General features: G+C 29.8%; 1 protein-coding gene across 2 annotated transcripts in view; it reads left to right on the forward strand.

Annotated features, from left to right (window-relative positions):
* Window positions 1-18828, forward strand: part of for (cGMP-dependent protein kinase for) — a 92844-nt gene that overhangs the window by 48719 nt on the left and 25297 nt on the right. The gene's annotated exons all lie outside the window — the stretch shown is intronic.

The following is an 18828-nucleotide window of genomic DNA, read 5'->3' on the forward strand; positions in this document are numbered from 1 at the left end:
ACTTCCTTTAGCGATAAATACCATATTGGTAAGAAAACTTGTCATAAATATCACATAATTCTTTATTAAGCTTAATGATAGATAATATTATTTACCTGCCAAAACAATTATCTCCACATCAAACACATAATTTCGAAAGCAATTTTCTGTGTGTGTTTTTTTTTAAATTTTTATTAATTACCATCATTAAAATCGCATACTTCTAGTCATCTATCTGTTCATTCATCCACTCATCCATCCATAAATTCTTCGTTCACTCACTCACTCATTCATTCATACAATTCGATCAATCCATTCATACAATATCGTTGTCGTTCGTTCTATTAGCAAAATATTTACAATTTAAGTGCATAAATAAACACTCAACCAAAGTATCTGCATGTAGGCGTCCACACACCCTGTCTGTCAACAAGTGATTTGTATTGTAAAAAAGAAAAAAACGTAAACATTTTATTCCGAAACTAAGTATTTTCAAGCGACACATCCAGCCATCCATGCATCTATTGCACGACGTTCTTGTTGCCTTTTAAGCTAAATTGCTCTCAATAAGGTGCGTAAATAGTACCTCCTCCCTTTCAAATTTATTCTAATAAAATAAATGCAAAAAAAAAGTAAACAATCAATAGTTAGCAAAATTGAATTAAGTGTCAGATATTTTGACGTGACGTTTTTCTTACTCCGTCAAATTTCTGTGTTAAAGTTTCACACTGCTCATGTCTGTCTGTCTTATTGTCTGTCTATATCTCAGTGTGTATGATTGTTTGTCTGTTAACGTCACTGTATGACTGTGTCTATAAATTATTTATTTATTTGTATTTGTAATAAATTTGACACTTGCAAATTGATTTTTTTTATTACAAGCATATTAAATCAAATGAATACTACTCATAAATACTTAATAATATTTTTAAAGGCTTTTTTCTTTATTTGTTTGATTTTTATTTACTTATTTATTTATTATTTTTGTTTGGACTCTTAAAAGATCAACATTTCATGTGTAAACAAACAATTTTGACAGTTGGACGATTCGCAAAGGAAAACTGTATTGAAATGACGGTCAATGTTGCCAAGGTAAATAAATAACATGACATGACAAAGGCGGATATTTTTAAGAGACACGTGGACAAATAAATATTCGTTAAATTGTGATTAATAAATAAATTCAATAATAGTCTATGTGTGCACAATATATTTGATGCACATTTTCAGTTTTAATAAAAATTTAAAGCAAACAAATACAAATGCTGTATAGTACTTTAATATTAGTATAGTTAAATCTAGACTTGAATACTGAGCATGTAGAAGTAGTTTGAAATCTAGTTTTTTTCTATTTTCTAAACACAACATCCAGATGTGTCTAGACCTGTCCTCAGGACATAATTGCGACATATTTTTTACATAAATCATAAATTGCAACAATAACAAAGTAACAGCAGTTGACGGCACAGTGTTAATATTTCATTTAAAATTGAATTTAAATTAAACATCAAAAATCCACCGCATAGCTTTTTACTGACATTTGCAAAAGGCGTACACTAGTTTGATTTTAAATACCTGGAATTTTCCACGTTTGGTCGAGTACAAATTCACACGTTTCTGCATAAATTACAGATCTGTAAATAGTTTTTGGTTTTAAGGCTAAATGAAAGTTGTCAAACACTTTTGTGTAATTTTCCAATGAAGATGTTTTAAAAACAGCTTACATATTTACTTTCAATATTGATCTGGAAATCATATATAGAAAGTGTCATAAGAAAATTGAGCTTTTGGCATTGCAAATTAGGAGAAGTATTGTAAAGTATATCAAAATCTATATAGAACGTTTAAAATAATGCTGGAATCATAATAAGGTTGGGCGTTTGTGCATCATTATATCAACTATCATGTTTCTACATTATGGTTAGGCACAACCATATTAATTATGTGCTACTATTATAATGTAATAGTTAAGTCTAGCTATAAAATATTTTTAAACAAATTGGCCTATTGTCGACCTTTTTTGATTCCCGGGAATTGGTAAAATTTTTCTCTACATTCTCGGGTAGCCGGATATTCCCGAAATAAATAATAATACTGTAAACTATGAATATCATTAAACTATCATTTATATAGAGCTTCGTATTAATTAATTCAATTTGAGCTTAATTCACTAAAATCTTAATCCGTAATTAAACAAGTAAGGGAGCTATATTCGGCTGTGCCGAATCTTATATACCCTTCACCAAATTATACTTAAAAATATTTTTATTTAAACAAAATCAAAATTTTTTTTTAATGTTTTAAAATTTTTTTTTTCCAAATTGTTTTTTAATTTTTTTTAAAAAAAGTTTTTAACATTTTTTTTTACTTTTCTTTAATTATTTTTTTTGGAAAAAGAATTTATGGCAAAAAAAAAATTTTTGATGAAAAAAAAATTCGGATTAAAAAATATTTTTTTCCGATTTTGACCCATTGTATGTCCAACTTACTATGGTCTTATATACGTCGTTGGAAAGGTCTTTGAAATATCTATCATTAGATATCCATATTGTTTATATTAATGACTTAGTAATCCAGATATACATAGGTCAAAAATAGGTAAAAAATCGAGGTTGTCCTAGTTTTTTCCTTATATCTCAGTCATTTGTGGACCGATTTTCTCTATTTTAAATAGCGACTGAGCCGGAAGAATTTCGGAGATATTGATGTATGAATCGTGTATGTAAGTTATTTGAGGGCTTCGGAAAGTTGATTTCAACACACAGACGGACAGACGGACATGGCTATATCGATTCCGCTATCTATAACGATCCAGAATATATATACTTTATGGGGTCGCAAATGAAAAATGTGGAAATTACAAACGGAATGAAGGGTATAAAAATGTCAGCCTTTCATTTCATAAATCCATTCAAAATATCTAATTCTTTAGCTTCCTTCAAAAGCTTCATAAAATTGAATTAATTTTGAAGTTAATTAATAACAGAATTTATTCAAACTTTGAATGATTAAATTTTTGTTGATTCAAATCTACTACAAATTGAGTTAAAATATTTTTTCTTCATACAGTTTTATTTAGTTTTTAATCATTTTCAAAATGAATTGAAAAAAAATGTCTTAAGTCTTTTAGTAAAAGGAATGAATTCAATACATTTAACTGAATAGTTAAGAGATAAAATGTATGTTGATCTTGAAAATTTCCAAATTATTGGATTCAAAGGAGAATTTTTATAATACAACATCTGCAAAACACACTCATTATAAAGCTGTCATTGTTATCAAGGACTATTGCTGTGTTTCCTTCCAAGGCCTAAATCAATTCTATAATTGAAAATACCAAATGGTGTGCCGCCATCAAAAGTAGGGGCTTTTGTTCTACTAGTGTTTTCTGAAATAATTCGCACCGGTCAATTTTGGCATTGAGGATTATTCACCTTTATTTCTAGATCGTGCAGTTTTCTATATGCTTTTTTAAATTTTCATTCGAAAACCCCCAAATAAATAATAATAAGCGGTCTTATTGTCGAGATTTAAAAAAAAAAAAATTGAGTTCTAACTTGTTTTCTTTGTAGTTTCGTCAGTTTTTAATTCCCGGGAATTCCGACTAAACATCGCGGGAATTGGGTAGTGAAAAATTGGCATAATTCGTCCTGGCATAAAAACCCTAGTCATGACAAATGAATTTTTGAACTGATTTTCTTCAAAATATTTATTTAAACTTGTCATTAGTAGAAAAACGTAGAGATCGCATTAAATTTAATATGTTTTTCCATGTAATTGAATACATTAGAAGCGGGTCATCAATTGGACTTGGCTAGATGTTTGTGTTTGTGACAGCTGAAACAATAAATTGGTTTATGCTGTTTAGAAAAAATAGTGGTACCTCCACTTACAGTTTTCCGTTAGGACTAATTACTTGGGCAATAGTCCCAACGGAAAGTTCTCATGCAGCAAATAACTTTAAAACCTTGGTTTTAATTCGTTTTCCTATTCTTTATCTCAATTTACCTTTATTTTGTCATATTTAAATAGGTTTATTGTTTGCAGTAGCTGTAGGGTGCCAAAAAATATTAGCTTAAATGATAATTTTAAATTACAATTGACCACTAAAAGTCATTTTAACAAAACCACACCTCCACAGGAGTTCATAATCGAATATAACAGTACGACGCACATTATGATATCCAACATCCATGAATAATTTATACAAAAATGTTTAAAACATTTTTCACAACAATTCAACAGAATAAAATATCCTTAACAACAACAGAGCCTGTTATTCAATCTTTTGCATATCAAATTTGTTGTAGCTAATGTTTTAAGCTTTGTGTGGTGTCTTGTGGCTGGCCTATGGAGTAGAGTAATTTCAACTCAAGATTAATTTCTATGTCCACGAAAAGTGTTTATGATCTCCCCTAAATCACTAGAGATTAAGCTCAACCAGTTTTTCTCAAAGTTGTTTTTTGTTTTATTTCTTAATCGTTTGATCAACGTTTGCAACACAATTTTTCTATGTTGTCCCGCCAGCGGATAGATATTGTCTTGGCCATTTGTACCTGATAAAAAAAATAATAAAAACTCAACTTAAAAAAAAATGCTAAAGGAAATTTATTGAAATTGTTTAAAATAAATTTGCTTTATTTTATTACAGAATGTATTTGACATTATTAATAAGTCATTAGGAAGTAATTGAATTTTTATTGAAGGTTTTAATGTTGTTTCTGTTTTTTTTTATTACTAAAAATATTTATATAAAATATACGTTTTTTTTTATTTTTTGTTAATTAAAACTGTATATTTTATTATTATATTATAATTTTTCTTATCATACACAACTGCACCTTAGACAACATTTAACAATATATTTATTTATCTATGCTGTACAGTGGTCGAACATGTGTTAAAGTTTAGCTTAAAAAAAAACAAACATAATTGTTTATAGCTCTTTGAGATGTATAACTACTTATTATTTCTGATATCTGTCAACTTTAATTTGAAAATATTACGGTTGACAATCGAATAAAAATTGGTCGAATAATCGAGGAACAAAATATTTTTATTTGAATAAATAGTTTAAAATATATTTTTTAGTTGTAATTATATTTTAGTAAATTAAACGAATAATATTTTACATTCGTTATTCGTTCCAATAATCAAGGAAATTTTAAAATTAATTGGTCAAACAAATTTAAACTCGAATAACTGACAACACTAGCAAATATTACATTTTATATTTATTACTTGCAATTTCTTTTAGCTAATGATATTGTATGTATTTTCTCTGATTTTGAAAAATGCTCCACTTCCACCTAGTATGGCTGAAATCAAATCAACTAGTTTTGTTGTTTTTTTCACATTAATCGTTTGCGATACTTACAAGTTAATAGTAGCGTCGCAAAAACATACATATTTTATCTTGTAAATGACACATGTAACGTGTAATCTCGTCATATTGTCTTGAACATTTACTATACAGTATTTTGTATGTAACGAGTAATCCTAGTCGTAATGTTAATTATTTTATGTTTTAATGTATGTTTTTGTATAAATTTATTGATGTAGGTAATATTTATGTTTATAATATTGTTTTTATAACAAATATTTCATTCCGGCGTCAACATCTCATAAAATTGTTAAAATAATAATAAACTGTATTTTATTCAGCACCAAAAAAAAAACGTTTGATTAAGAAAATTATAAATAACTCGCACAATGTATGAATTTTAGTTTAGCATTTGGTTTGAGCAAATCTCCAGTGTAATATGAGATAAGATTAAATAGATAGTAGGGTATTCGATTATATATGTTTCTTTTTATTTTCCGGCAAATGTTTAACATTTTGGGAATTTACATATACAGTGGGACCTCGATTATCCGTATTGGTCGGGACCGGAAGCATTCTGGATAATCAATTTTCTCGGTTAATTGAGTAGCAATTTTGAGTAGTTTTTTAAATGATTTTATGTACATGTTTAAATAATATAAGGATTTTATTAAATTTCGGACACATGCCTACAGCATTTCATTTTCTGGGCAGAGTAAGTTATACTACGCATTTTTCAAAACTGCAGAAGTAACAGCGTTCCATGCATTATTAATTGACAACAGTGCTTTCTTGATGTTAAACGCTTTGATTGACGTGAATAGTTTTTGCACTATAGTTTTTCTTTAATGACATTTAAAGCTCCATTTGCACCCTGATCCATCGCTTGGATCAAATATGTCACATTTGTTTTTGTTTTTTCTATTGATATGTTTTTTTATATTCTATTGATATGAATTGTGACAGCTATATAATTAACAGAAGCTTTTTGTCCTAAGTTTGTGAATTCCATGTCGCTTTTTTGTTCAATTTTGAGTGGAATATTTTAGCCTTTTCATTCACTATTAATCTAGAACTTTTGGTTCTTCAGCAGTCTTTAAATATTTTCAGTTTCGAAAGGGGAATTCCTCTTTTTCGTTTTATTCACATTGTGTTTGTTGTTCAAAAGTAATCGAAAAAAAAGTTGCTTATATCCCGGATAATTGAGGTAATTACGGTTAATCGATGCAAAAAAGTTGAAATCGATCCAAAATTTGTTTCTTTTTCTTTCACGGATAATTGATGTTGCCGGATAATCGAATCACGGATAATCGAGTCCTCACTGTATCACAATTGTCTTAATTGTTATACCCTTCACAGGCAAGGGTATATATGAATAAGTTTGTCATTCCGTTTGTAATTTCATTTTTCATTTGCGACCCCACAAAGTATGTATATTCTGGATCATTATAGATAGCGAAGTCTGGCTACATCAGGCATGTCCGTCTGTCCGTCTGTATGTTGAAATTTCCGTAGCCCCCAAATAACTAACAAATATGATTGATACACCAATACATCGGGAATTCTCCTCGGTTGATAATTAAAATCGAGAAAATCGGCCCACAAATGGCTGAGGTATAAGGAAAAAACCATGAGACCCTCGATTTTTGGAGTATTTTTTATCTATATCTGGATTACTAAGTCATTAATATAGAAAATATGGATATCTATTGATAGATATTTCAAAGTCCATTGCAAACGATGTATATAAGGCTATAGTAAGTTGGACCTACAATGGGTCATCGGGATCGGGAAAAAAATTTTTCGCCCGAACAATTTTTTGTCATACATTTTTTAACTAACCAAAATTTAAAAAAAATAAAAATAAAAATTGAAAAAAGTAAAAAATTAAAAATCAATTTCAAAAAAAAAAATTTTAAATTTTGGTTACCTAAAAATATTTATAATTTACCTGCAACACGATAAAAAATAACCATATACGGACACCACTACGCGATAAAAGACCAAAAAAAAAAGAACCGTGTCTCCCAGTTTTGCCCAAAGTCATGCACTTTTTTTATAGGCCTCCAAAGATTTGGGGCCTCGGTGTAATTTTTACAAAAAAGTGATAATTTTCTCAGGCCATATCTTGCAAACAGTTCGGAATTTTGATTTACTCTCAGAGGCAAAGTTGTAGCCCATGTCATAAAGAACATATGTGAACATATAAAAACAATAAAACTTCATCTTCAAGATCAAAATCGCAGAAAAAAAAACGTTAAAAAATTCGAAATAAATTTAGAAATAATTTTTTTTTAAAAGCTTCCTAAAAGTATGCTTTAGTTTTTTTTTTTGGTATTTTATCACGTAGCGGTGTCCGTATATGGTTATATTTCCATGACTCAAAAAATTACACATAGTATAACTTAAGTCAGGCCGATATTACTGTCATCATTAAAATGTTTCAAATCGATATGGAATCAATACGAAAATGTGAACCCCGGTTGTAATTGAATATACGGAGCTTGTTAGGAATTTTGTAAAGATAATTTTAAAGATTTTTGATTTCTACTTGCTTGATATTTGACTTATAAAATTAATATTCAAAATGTTGGCCTTGCGTTTATTTGATTACTGATAAGACAATGTCAGCCTGGTATTAAAATTTCATTGAAGTATCTATGGATTCTATATCAATTAATCTATACAATTAATTATAAAACATTTGGATACCCTAACTAATATATAACGTTAAAAAAAATTTAAAATGTTGACAAGTTAAGTTCTTGGAGTTTATTTTCCTGGCTCAACTAAATATAAACATTTAAGAGTTTATACGAGTATGTTTGAATTTTATTATTTTTTATTTTTGTAATATTTAAATCAAGTTTATTTATAAAATATTGGCTGCATATAGTACGTACAACTCACATGCAATAATAATTGAAATGTTTAGATTAAAAAAAATAAGCATAAAAACTGAAATTCTAACTCAGCTGTTAAGGTTGTTGAAAAGTAAAAATGTTAAAATTTTTAACAAAATTTCAAAAGAATGTTTGTGCCTCAACTTCTAGATAGTTTTAGGCTGCTGTAAGTGTTTTTGTTTATAATTTTGTAAAGAATTCATGATTCAGTCAAGCCAAGCGTCGCCGTTATAATTCAAAATTAACTCGGATACAAATTAAAACCATAAATGGCAGACAATGAGCGTGTGCGTGCAATGTAGTTTGAACAACAAAAAAAAAAAAAAGCATTTGATACAGCTTACCACAAAGCGTGCAAGTATGTAGGTACGACTTTATTAAATGTTTTAAATTCATAACTTACTAGCTGCAGCAGCTAACTATAGCTCTCAACTCCTTGCTATCGTTAGATACACTATGCACCTCATCTATCACGACTTCAACTATTTATCAACTAGTTATCTGGAACTATTGGTTGATATTTGATTTGTGCGTTTGTGTATTTATTTTTTAATTAACCGTAAGTGTGCAAGTTGTCAATTTAGTTGTAAGAGATAACAAATTTTCGATGGCCAATTGTAACATGCCTCGATGACAAAGGAAGTCTGTCTCTGTGTAACTTGAATGTAAAAAGCAAAGGAAATCCGAAAAAGTTTCTACAACATTAACGAATTTAATATACTCTTCACAATATTAATACGAATTGAACTCTGTTTTATCTGTTCAAATGGAAAAAGGCCGGCAATCTATAATTAACTATCAGCCAATTATGAATAAAAATTCCCCGGGAGTTTTTTTCCTTTCCCCATTTTTCCTATTCAAATTCAATGGGAAAAAACTCCTGGGGAATTTTTTATTCATACTTGGGCTGTATATTTTCAACGAAAAATTGTTTTTTATATGAAAATGAACTGAAACATAAACGTGAAACATATAAGTCGATAAATAGTGAAAAAACCGATTTTAATTACGTAATTGGACAAAGGACGATAATCTGTAATCAAATATATTTTTAACCCAAAATGCATTAGTAGCATTTACTAACGTTAGTTCTTCAAGTTTCTCCAACCCACATACACCTGCCTGTTATTTTTTATTTGCAAATAAAATATCTAAATTTGTACTGCATACTTTAGGGAGCTTTTTTATTAAAGTTGATTGGACTCAAAAAAAAAATTCCGAGTTTTACCCGGAACTTTTGAATTTTTTTTCTTTACAAACCATCTCCTGAAAATCAGCCAAATCTCTCCAGCCGTTCTCACGCGATGCCATTACATACATGGACCATTTCATTTTTATATATATAGAGGAAAAAATAGTCCAAATGGAAAAATGACGACAATCTGCGATCACTTATATTTCCAACCAAAAAAATAATTAAGGATCATGTTTGTATAATTTCAAGATTCTAAATTCATTATTATAAATTATTCAAAAAGTACCATTACAATAAAGAAAAAGTACCATAAATGAGTAATTTAATGATTCTAGATCGAAGTTTTGGACCCTTTTGGTACCTTAATACTATTATGACCCACTTTTATGTCGATAGGTTAAATAATGTTTAGCTTTTATTTTGAAACATTTGTACAATATAAATTTATTAAACGTATTTGACATTGTTAGCTATGAACTTTTCCCATCTTTCTCGCCAAAAGATCTTTTGAGGCCAAGAACGAATCAAGGCCAGAGAGAGCATTCTTCATCAATCGAAACAAATAGTAGATGAACGGGTCAAGTTCTGGACTATAATACGGGTAAGGCAAACCATCACAACCACTTCTTTTCCAACGGTTTCATGTCTGTCAATTTTCGGCCAATGCTCGCAGCAAACGTGTGATAAAAAAAATGTTGGTACCACCAAATACAGGGAATTACCTTATCACCATGGATATTTGGCTTTGGTGTCGATTCGTCTGGTTGGCCGGGCTTCACGTACTACTTCTTACGTTTCGGGTTATCGTAATGGATCCTTTTATCATCGCAAGTAATGATTTGCTGCAGTTCAGACATACAAAATCGTCCTTCGAGGTCTCTCAGCTTCAATTCGTATGGCACCCAATTTCCCTACTTTTGGATGAATCCTACTGCTCACAAATATTTTGAAATTGCTACTTTAGTAGCTCCCAATTATTTTGAAACCTCTTGTTGAATTAGACAACAATCTTCAGGCTGCCTTGGTCGATATTTGTCTTCCGGGTCAAAATCACCATTTCTGAACCGCACAAACCATCTATCGCATGTTGAAACCGATGGATCACATTCACCATAAGCTTTGGTGAGCAATCGGTGTGCTTCAGCGGCACTTTTTTCTAATTAAAGAAATAAAGCAAAACTTCCCGCATATGACTCTTTGTTGGCACAAAATTCGACATTTTCGAAGCAAAAACTAACTGTTGTTACACTTAATGTGAATATAAATATAACTAAGTGAGAATAAATGACAGATATGTACAAAAATTACATATAAGTTATTAAAAGAAAACCGCATTAAAAATGTAAGAAATCTACTGTAAACCCCACATTTTTAAACACCCAATATAAGAGTACCATTAGAAGAAAAAGTACCTATTTCTCTTTTACATCTTGAAGTTTGAAACTTCAAAATACTTAATTTTGTCGAATTTTTTTGTGAAACATTTCTCTCATCATTTCAAATTTGTTTTCATGAGCTCAAGAAATAAATATGTTTCAAAGAAGTACCATATTGTTTACCCGGATTTGTCCCTAATCTACTCTTTAGCACTCGAGTTTCAAATAACTCACTGTTAATTTTTGTATGACTAGAGGAAACATTTTCTACATTAATTTATAGAAAACCATTTTTAGTACCAAAAATGAATAAAATTTTTACCCCTTAAGAGTTCTCATTTCCAAAAAGTACTAAATTTGTATTTAGTATTTTTTGATAAGAAGGAAATGAGATAAATAAATGTATTTGTTTGTAAATTATTTTAAAAGATATATTACTGCCAAAAAAGTAACCAAAATTCAATTTCCAAAAAGTACCAAACACCTGTCCATTATTTTTAATGTATATGAGTTATTTACTTTTGTCTGTTTTAGTTTAAAAGATACCCCCGAAACCTTCAAATTTCCAAAAATCCCTTCTTAGTAGATCTAAGGAAAGGAGAACCTATAGTCCAAATTTCATGTCTCTATTCATCCAGTTACTCAGTAATCATCCAGTTACTCAGTAACGTTACTATTTTATATATATAGATATATCGTCGTTGAGTATTTACAGTGAAATGTAAATCCTATGTAAAATCCTCTATATGATGTCCGAAAATCGTTCGCGATGACGAATTGTTTGAGTCCCGTAGAATATTTATTCTTTGAACAAAGTAGCAATATAACCAATTTCCTCAAACTATTAATTCGTATTGACTCATAAAGCCCATAATGCATTAGTGAACCAACTTCACATGAAGTATCTAATGTCCTGTTGTACGGTGTTAGATAAACTAACAAATAAATACGATCATAACATTTCACACGCATTCCATGTTTTCATACTTACTACTTATACCTACTATATGTATTAAAAGATTTAAAAAAAAGCTTGTCCATAATTTTCCATTGACTCAAGTTGTTTTAAGTCTCAATTACCAGACTTTGGGTGTTGTTTAACGTGCGTACGTTGGACGCATACTGAGCAAATTAAAAATACAATTATAACCACATGTTATGGACGCATGTATGGGAGCTTTTCTATTCCAAAAACCATTTATGAGAACCAACTAAACTACTGCTGGGAATTGAAAATGCATCGTTAAATTTTCAAATTCGGAAGCACGTTTTCATATTTCAAGTTAAATATTTGAAATCTTAGCAAAAGAGTTATGGGGATATGTGCTTTATTTAACAGTTGCATATAATTATTAAAGTGGATTAAAATGTTGTTACATTTAACAGTTACCGGCAGGCAGGCTGCATTAGATTTATCATACAAACTCGATGTCAATTCAAACGTTAAATTTGGCATTTCACGTACTCTATTCTTGTAAATAAACAATTAAACGGATGTAGTTAATTATGAAAAAAATTAAAATGAAATTAACATGTTTATTTTATAAAAATGACATAATTGAAATTAGAGTTTATTTATCACTTGTTGGGGTGATCTTAAATTGCCACCACAAACAATTATATCAGTGTTAACTTCCAATTATTAAGATCCGAGTTTGCGCAGTTATATTTTGGCGAAAGTAAACATCTTTTCATTTTTCTTTATTATTTGCAACCCCAACAGTTGTAGTATTTTCAGTCACTCAATCTTTATAACAAGGTGGAGCTATTTTAATACTACAAGTATGTAAACTGAGTTTAATAACACTGTAAGTAAAATTTCAACTTTTGAAATGACACAACAAAACGTAAAGACCCGAAACTTAACTAGCTGCTCGAAGTGCACGAAAAACATTTATTAATTGTTGATTCAGACTCTAAGATTTTTGGTTTAGGCTATATGAGTGAATAAAAATCCAGTGGAATTACAGTCTAAATTCGGAGGATAGCGTAAAAAAGGAAATTGTTCCGATATTATTTCAAAATCGAATAGCATTAACAATTTCACGACAGATGTCAAAGTTCAAATGTTACCGCTAAGTTACCGTCATCCCTCGGCTACCGTTACCGCTAAACTAGTGTTACTGAAATAACTGCAATTACCGTTACCGCCAAAATATCTTTACTGAAATAATTTAAATCCCATTAACTCGACCATAGAATACCCTACACTGAATAAATGAGTAAAAACATGTTTCTATTAAAATTTCAATAATTTATTTTTGTAAGTGATTTTCGAAAGTGGGCCTTATATGGAAGCTATGACAAATTATGGACCGATCGCTATGATATTTGGTGTGATTTATTTGTGGACAAATATGCGTGGAATCAATATAAATGAAGCATTATTTTGGGAGTACTTTCCTATGGAGTCTAGGTGAAGTAATGGACCGATTTTTATCAGTTTATCAGTAGATATGTGCCAATTTTTTAAAATGCATAATACCCTTCCCACTATGGTGGAGTAGGGTAAATATATAAATCAAATGTCTATGTTTTTCCATAATAAAATTTATTAAAATTTACTGATGTTAAAATATTAGTACCACTTTTATCAACTTATACAAATTTTATTAATAATTTAAGTCTGACCAAAATATCCATTATAATTAAAATACCGTGGCCGAAATAATACGCTAATAATGCATATTAACAATACCGTTAACTTTTAACCGTATTTTATCGGTAGCCAAACTTGGTAAATTGTCATAAGGAAATTTATTCACTATATAGTGGCAATGGTTTTATGGGGTTGTGCTGAAGTTTTATTATGGACCTACATGCTCCTAATGTTTTCCAATAGACTCAGAATCGCTTTCTGAGTAAATTTAACGTTGACCGTAAGTAATCAACTTTAGAAATCGATGTCTTCTGATCGGGATTGCACCAATGTTAGTCCTATTGGTTAGTAATTCAGACACAGTCTCAAAAACTTTTTTGACTTTTTTTTCAAAATGGGCACTTTTTTCTCAAAAGTAAGCTTAGGTATTTTCCTTGAAGAGCCTTTGGATTTGAAAAAAAATTTAAATTTTTTTTATTTTTGTTTTAAATTTTTTTTTTTCGAAAGATTGATCAAACTATTTGGGATACGTTTTGCTAAGAACAATATGTAATAAGTTACATGGATGAGAAAAAATACCTGTTTGGCCAAAATCCAATAGGACTAAATTTTGTTCTAATTTCATACCGATCTAAAGACATCGATTAACTGAAATCCCCCATATATATAAATATATAAAGTTGTAGTCAAAGTACCGGTCACAAATTTAAAAATAACTTGATACAAATTGGTGCATGAGCCTATTTTGATCCAAGGTTCTTGAAATTGTTTGAAATCGGTTCATTATTTTAGCTAGTATCCGCAAAAATGTCCAGTCAGAATATACACAAATTTTTTATTTTTTATAAAATTTTGTACGAAAAATTCTATATTCTTTAACAGTTTTACCTAGAGAACGTAGAATTTAACTGTTAAGTATTTAAGGATATTTACAGGATTATAAAATTAATTGCAAAATTCAAATTGTTCAATAAAATTTTTCAGGAACTTGGAATTTAAATTTGATTAAAATTCATTGATAAATGTTCAGCCCTTTTAACGTGTTAGGGGACTAGTGCGTTTAAAACAATTGACACAAATTTCCCGCTGTGTTAATTAAAGGTATTTTTATATATTTTTTATCTAACCTGATGTAGGGGAAAATAATGATTATTATAAACATATTTTCAAAATATACACTGTGCAGAAGAGTTGCTTTTTGAACTTTACAGTTTTGCAAGCACTGCTGACAAAAGCTCTTAACACAAAAGCTTATTGTGCGGATCACAGCTGTGTAGAAAAACTTTGCGAATATCCGAAACTTGTCTACAACAGCTGATTGATATCATACATACATTGATATAAATAAACTTTTAAGTTTGAGTATCTGTGAGTTTGTTTGTACAAGTACAAAACAATAATTTGTTTTTAACAAACTATGTACATATGTGTGTAGTATATAGATACAATTTCTGAACGAAAAGCAAAAACCATGAACATCTAGCTATTTGTGCATTAATAATATAAATACTAAGTACATTTTTATATTCATATGTGCGTACAATGATTTATACATACATATTTATTTAATTTTTTATATTGTAAATAAATTTGTTTGTTAAGATGTGTGTTGTTCGCCTTTTTAGCCTCATGTTTTCTGCTCACGTTCCTCCTGAAGCACACTGGCTGGCTAACGAACCAAGCAAGCATTGGATTCATTGGATTTTGTTTTGCCTGCCTGCCAGTTTGTGTCAGTTTGTTTTATATGCAAACATTTCTCTAGCTGCCAGTGGTTGTAAACTTTTCGTCAGTTTATTAGTTGAAAAGACGCTTTCGTGGGTTACACTAACGGACGGAAATTGGTTGTAACTTTTCTCTCTGTGTGTTTGTGTGTGAAAATTAAATTTTCCTTGGGACCCTGTGTTACGCATGGAAGAATACAATAACGCGGCGTCGTCGCGAGTTTCTGATCAGCCACAAGGCTATATTTCTATTAATTGTTCTATATATTTTGTTGACACATTGATCAAACTTGTGTAATTTGTATGGACTGTGTGTGCGCTGATTTCATAATTTGTATTTCTAAAAATTGCAACTGCATGCAATAATTGAAAACATAAATAAATTTTGGCAGTTTATTAATAAAATGAAATTTATTTAAGAATTTTTTTTTTGTAAATTAAAATGTAAATTTAAAAAACCCAGATTTGTTTGTTTTTGTGTACAATTGCATCGAACTCACAAACACTTCAAAGTGATCATGATAAGCGTAAATTAAGCTTTTAATTACAAGCTGCTGTGTGTGTGTGTATTTACAACTGTTTTGAATTTAGCGACCTCCCTAAATGACGCCAGTGACATTGAAGTTTGATTTTAATTTCTGTACGATTACACAGCGATAACTAAATATTCGATTGTTATCGTCAAATCACATTAATTTTGAATTTGTTTTGAGGCGACAGAACTGACTGACAAACAAACAAACAACGATGTTTGCATAATTTTCTGTTTTTCCCAGCTGAATAATTCTCGTATTTTGTACAAATACTATTTAATATTTGAAATTCAGTTCAGCTAAATTGATTTATTTAACTGTTACTGTTTTGCTTTAGGGCAGAATTTACTATTTTAATGTATTTTAAAGTGATCTTGTCAGCTGTTTTGTAACGCTGGTTAAAGTTTTCCTAAGTAATTAATACGTATGGTTACGTGTCAGAATGGAGCCATGTCGACTCCACATTATTGCTAGTGCGTTAGATGTTACAAGAATCTGCACAAAAGAAACATAATTTCTTCATTATGTTTTGAGTTTTGAGATGAATAAGTTTTCATTGTCTTGACGCAATGATCTTGTGAAGCGGTTCCTTTTCCCAATTTTTCAAAAAACAAGTAAAATATATTTGAACATTTCAATATCTCATATGAAGTTTGGTTTTGAAAATCAGCTACCTCGAAGTTTCGACATATGTTTGCCAATATCTTGTTATTCCATATAAAATTATTTAAAAGTCCTTTTCATCGACAGAAGTTTCGAGGTAGTTGATTTTCAAACCCAAACTTCTAATGAGAAATGTGTGTATTTTAAAACAGTTGAAAACCTTTTAAATGCATTCTTCTCGTTGTCTTGACGATTTATTTTGTGATCGAAAAAATGTTAAAAAATCTGTCGAAAACTTCCAACTTGCCCGAATAAAACAAACTTTGCTTCCAAAATTATTACTGTTCGATGATTAACATATCAACTCGATATTTTCAGTGTTCAAAGCATCGAGGAAATATGAAAATTTGTTTTTAACAACTTGTCATTTTGAACTATCTTTTCGGTAATCCGATAAAACAGGAGATCATTCACGCAGAGAAAAAATATAGTCGATCATAGTACCATAACCATTTCAACATTTCTACAAGTTTTTAACCATATTATGGTTACAGTTATTATGCATATAATTGCGGTAACATTAATATGTTTAAGTTACCATTCACATGATTCTAGCAATCATAATATGATTGTGGTAAATAAGTATATGTTTGTGGCAATCATTTTTATGCATTAATACTTCACCACAAACATATATTTATTTACTACAATTATGTATATGATTGCTATGTGAATGGTAATTTCAATATATAATGGTTACCGCAATCATATACATAATTACAGTAACCATAATATGGTTAAAAAACATCTAACAATTTTGAAATGGTAAACATATAGGGTGTTACAATTTACAGTCGAATTAATGAATTCATCAAATAAATTTTCAAGTTTGGACCGATTTTTAAACACATTTCCGTACTCTGTATGCGGTAAATACAAAAAAAAATATATATTTTAAAAGGATAAACTGATTCTTGATTTGGCACTTCGACCCTTTCAATCTAGGTATCACAACGGGACCGATGTTGATAGACCCACTTGTGTAACTATTTGACAGCCTATTTCACCAAACCTATTTTGTTTCTCATGTGCAGCAATAGAAATAATCATTGCGTGCCACACTCTGGCTATGAGATGAATCAAACATCAATGATTTCAATACTTAAAATAATGAATTCGAGTGAGAGTTCGGATTGTTGTAGCCATGCGTGATCAGTGCTTGATGGAACGAGCTATGTTTCAATTTGACTGAATAGGATTTAAATAGATCTGATTGTTTTTAATTTTATATGCATAGATCTCTTACTTATTACCTGTTACGATCTTATGAAGCTAATCAATTGAATTATTTACTCATTTATTTTGATAATCGATAGACTTTTCGAAAAGAGGGAATTCGATGCATATAATTCTTTATGACTGCAAAATGTTGACGATCAGTTGCATGATGATCATGAAATATCAGTTTGGGAACAGTAGAACGAAGTATTCTGACCCTACAACCATTTCAAAATTTATACAGCAGCAAACGACGATTATGACTATATATGGAAACCAGGAAAACTATAGGCACAACTGATAGTAAACTAAATAACTCTCTACCAAATTTATGGCTGACACAACAAAAAAATACATTGATTTAGTTTTTTTTTTTGTCTCTCAGTAACGCTTCTATGTATATTTTATTCTATGGTTCACATATACCGGGAGAGAAACGGTACGTTCCTTTTTTGGATCTTATGGTCTTGAAAATACACAAATATTCAAAAGTACTGACAATTTCATTAAAAATCTCTATTTTCTATCCCAAGATCAGCTCTTTATACAGCAAAAAATTGAGCTGCTTATGGAGGCAGTTCTGAGCACTTCAACAACAATGTTTCTTAGATATTTTTAAATACTCCGTTCTCCCGTTCCCAACCCAAATGTCCCCATAAATCTTTTAAAATGTTCAATTTTGAAAACAAATGCTCAAGTCCGGGTAATCGGGTGAAACATAACTTAACTTCGGGTGAAACTTAACGATGCCAACGACAAATTTGAAGTATCTACATAGATGTTAGCTATTCTCAAAACAGAAGTAGTAACCCTCGTATTTTTTAAAAAAATGCATTGTTCAATTTATTATACATAGTTTGAAAATTACCAAATTTTTAACAAAATTATCCAAAAATATGGAAACAAGAACTCAATTAGTACAAATATTGGTAATTTATGTTCAAAATATTATTTTATAATGGAGCTCAGTTGTCAATTAATTGTATTTCTTTTAAATTTAACATTGAACAAACTAAATTGGCATTGAAATATACATACATACAAACATATAAAAGAAACAATTCTACCATGTTAATTTACAAGCACCAGTCCATGGATTGGTGACAGGCAGACAGACAGATAGACACAAGCAACAATGTAAATCATAATTATAGGCATTGGAGCGCAAACATGTAATCGTGCAAATATAAACGAATTATGTTCACTTAGGAAGTGGTTGTGTTTAGCAGCACGTACTTAAGCCAAATAAAAACAAACTAACTAACTTTCCCTTTCAATCAATTGGTGGCCCTTACAATGTAATTAATTTTATTTCTTC

Source organism: Calliphora vicina, chromosome 2, assembly GCF_958450345.1.
Source record: "Calliphora vicina chromosome 2, idCalVici1.1, whole genome shotgun sequence".
NCBI lineage: Eukaryota > Metazoa > Arthropoda > Insecta > Diptera > Calliphoridae > Calliphora > Calliphora vicina.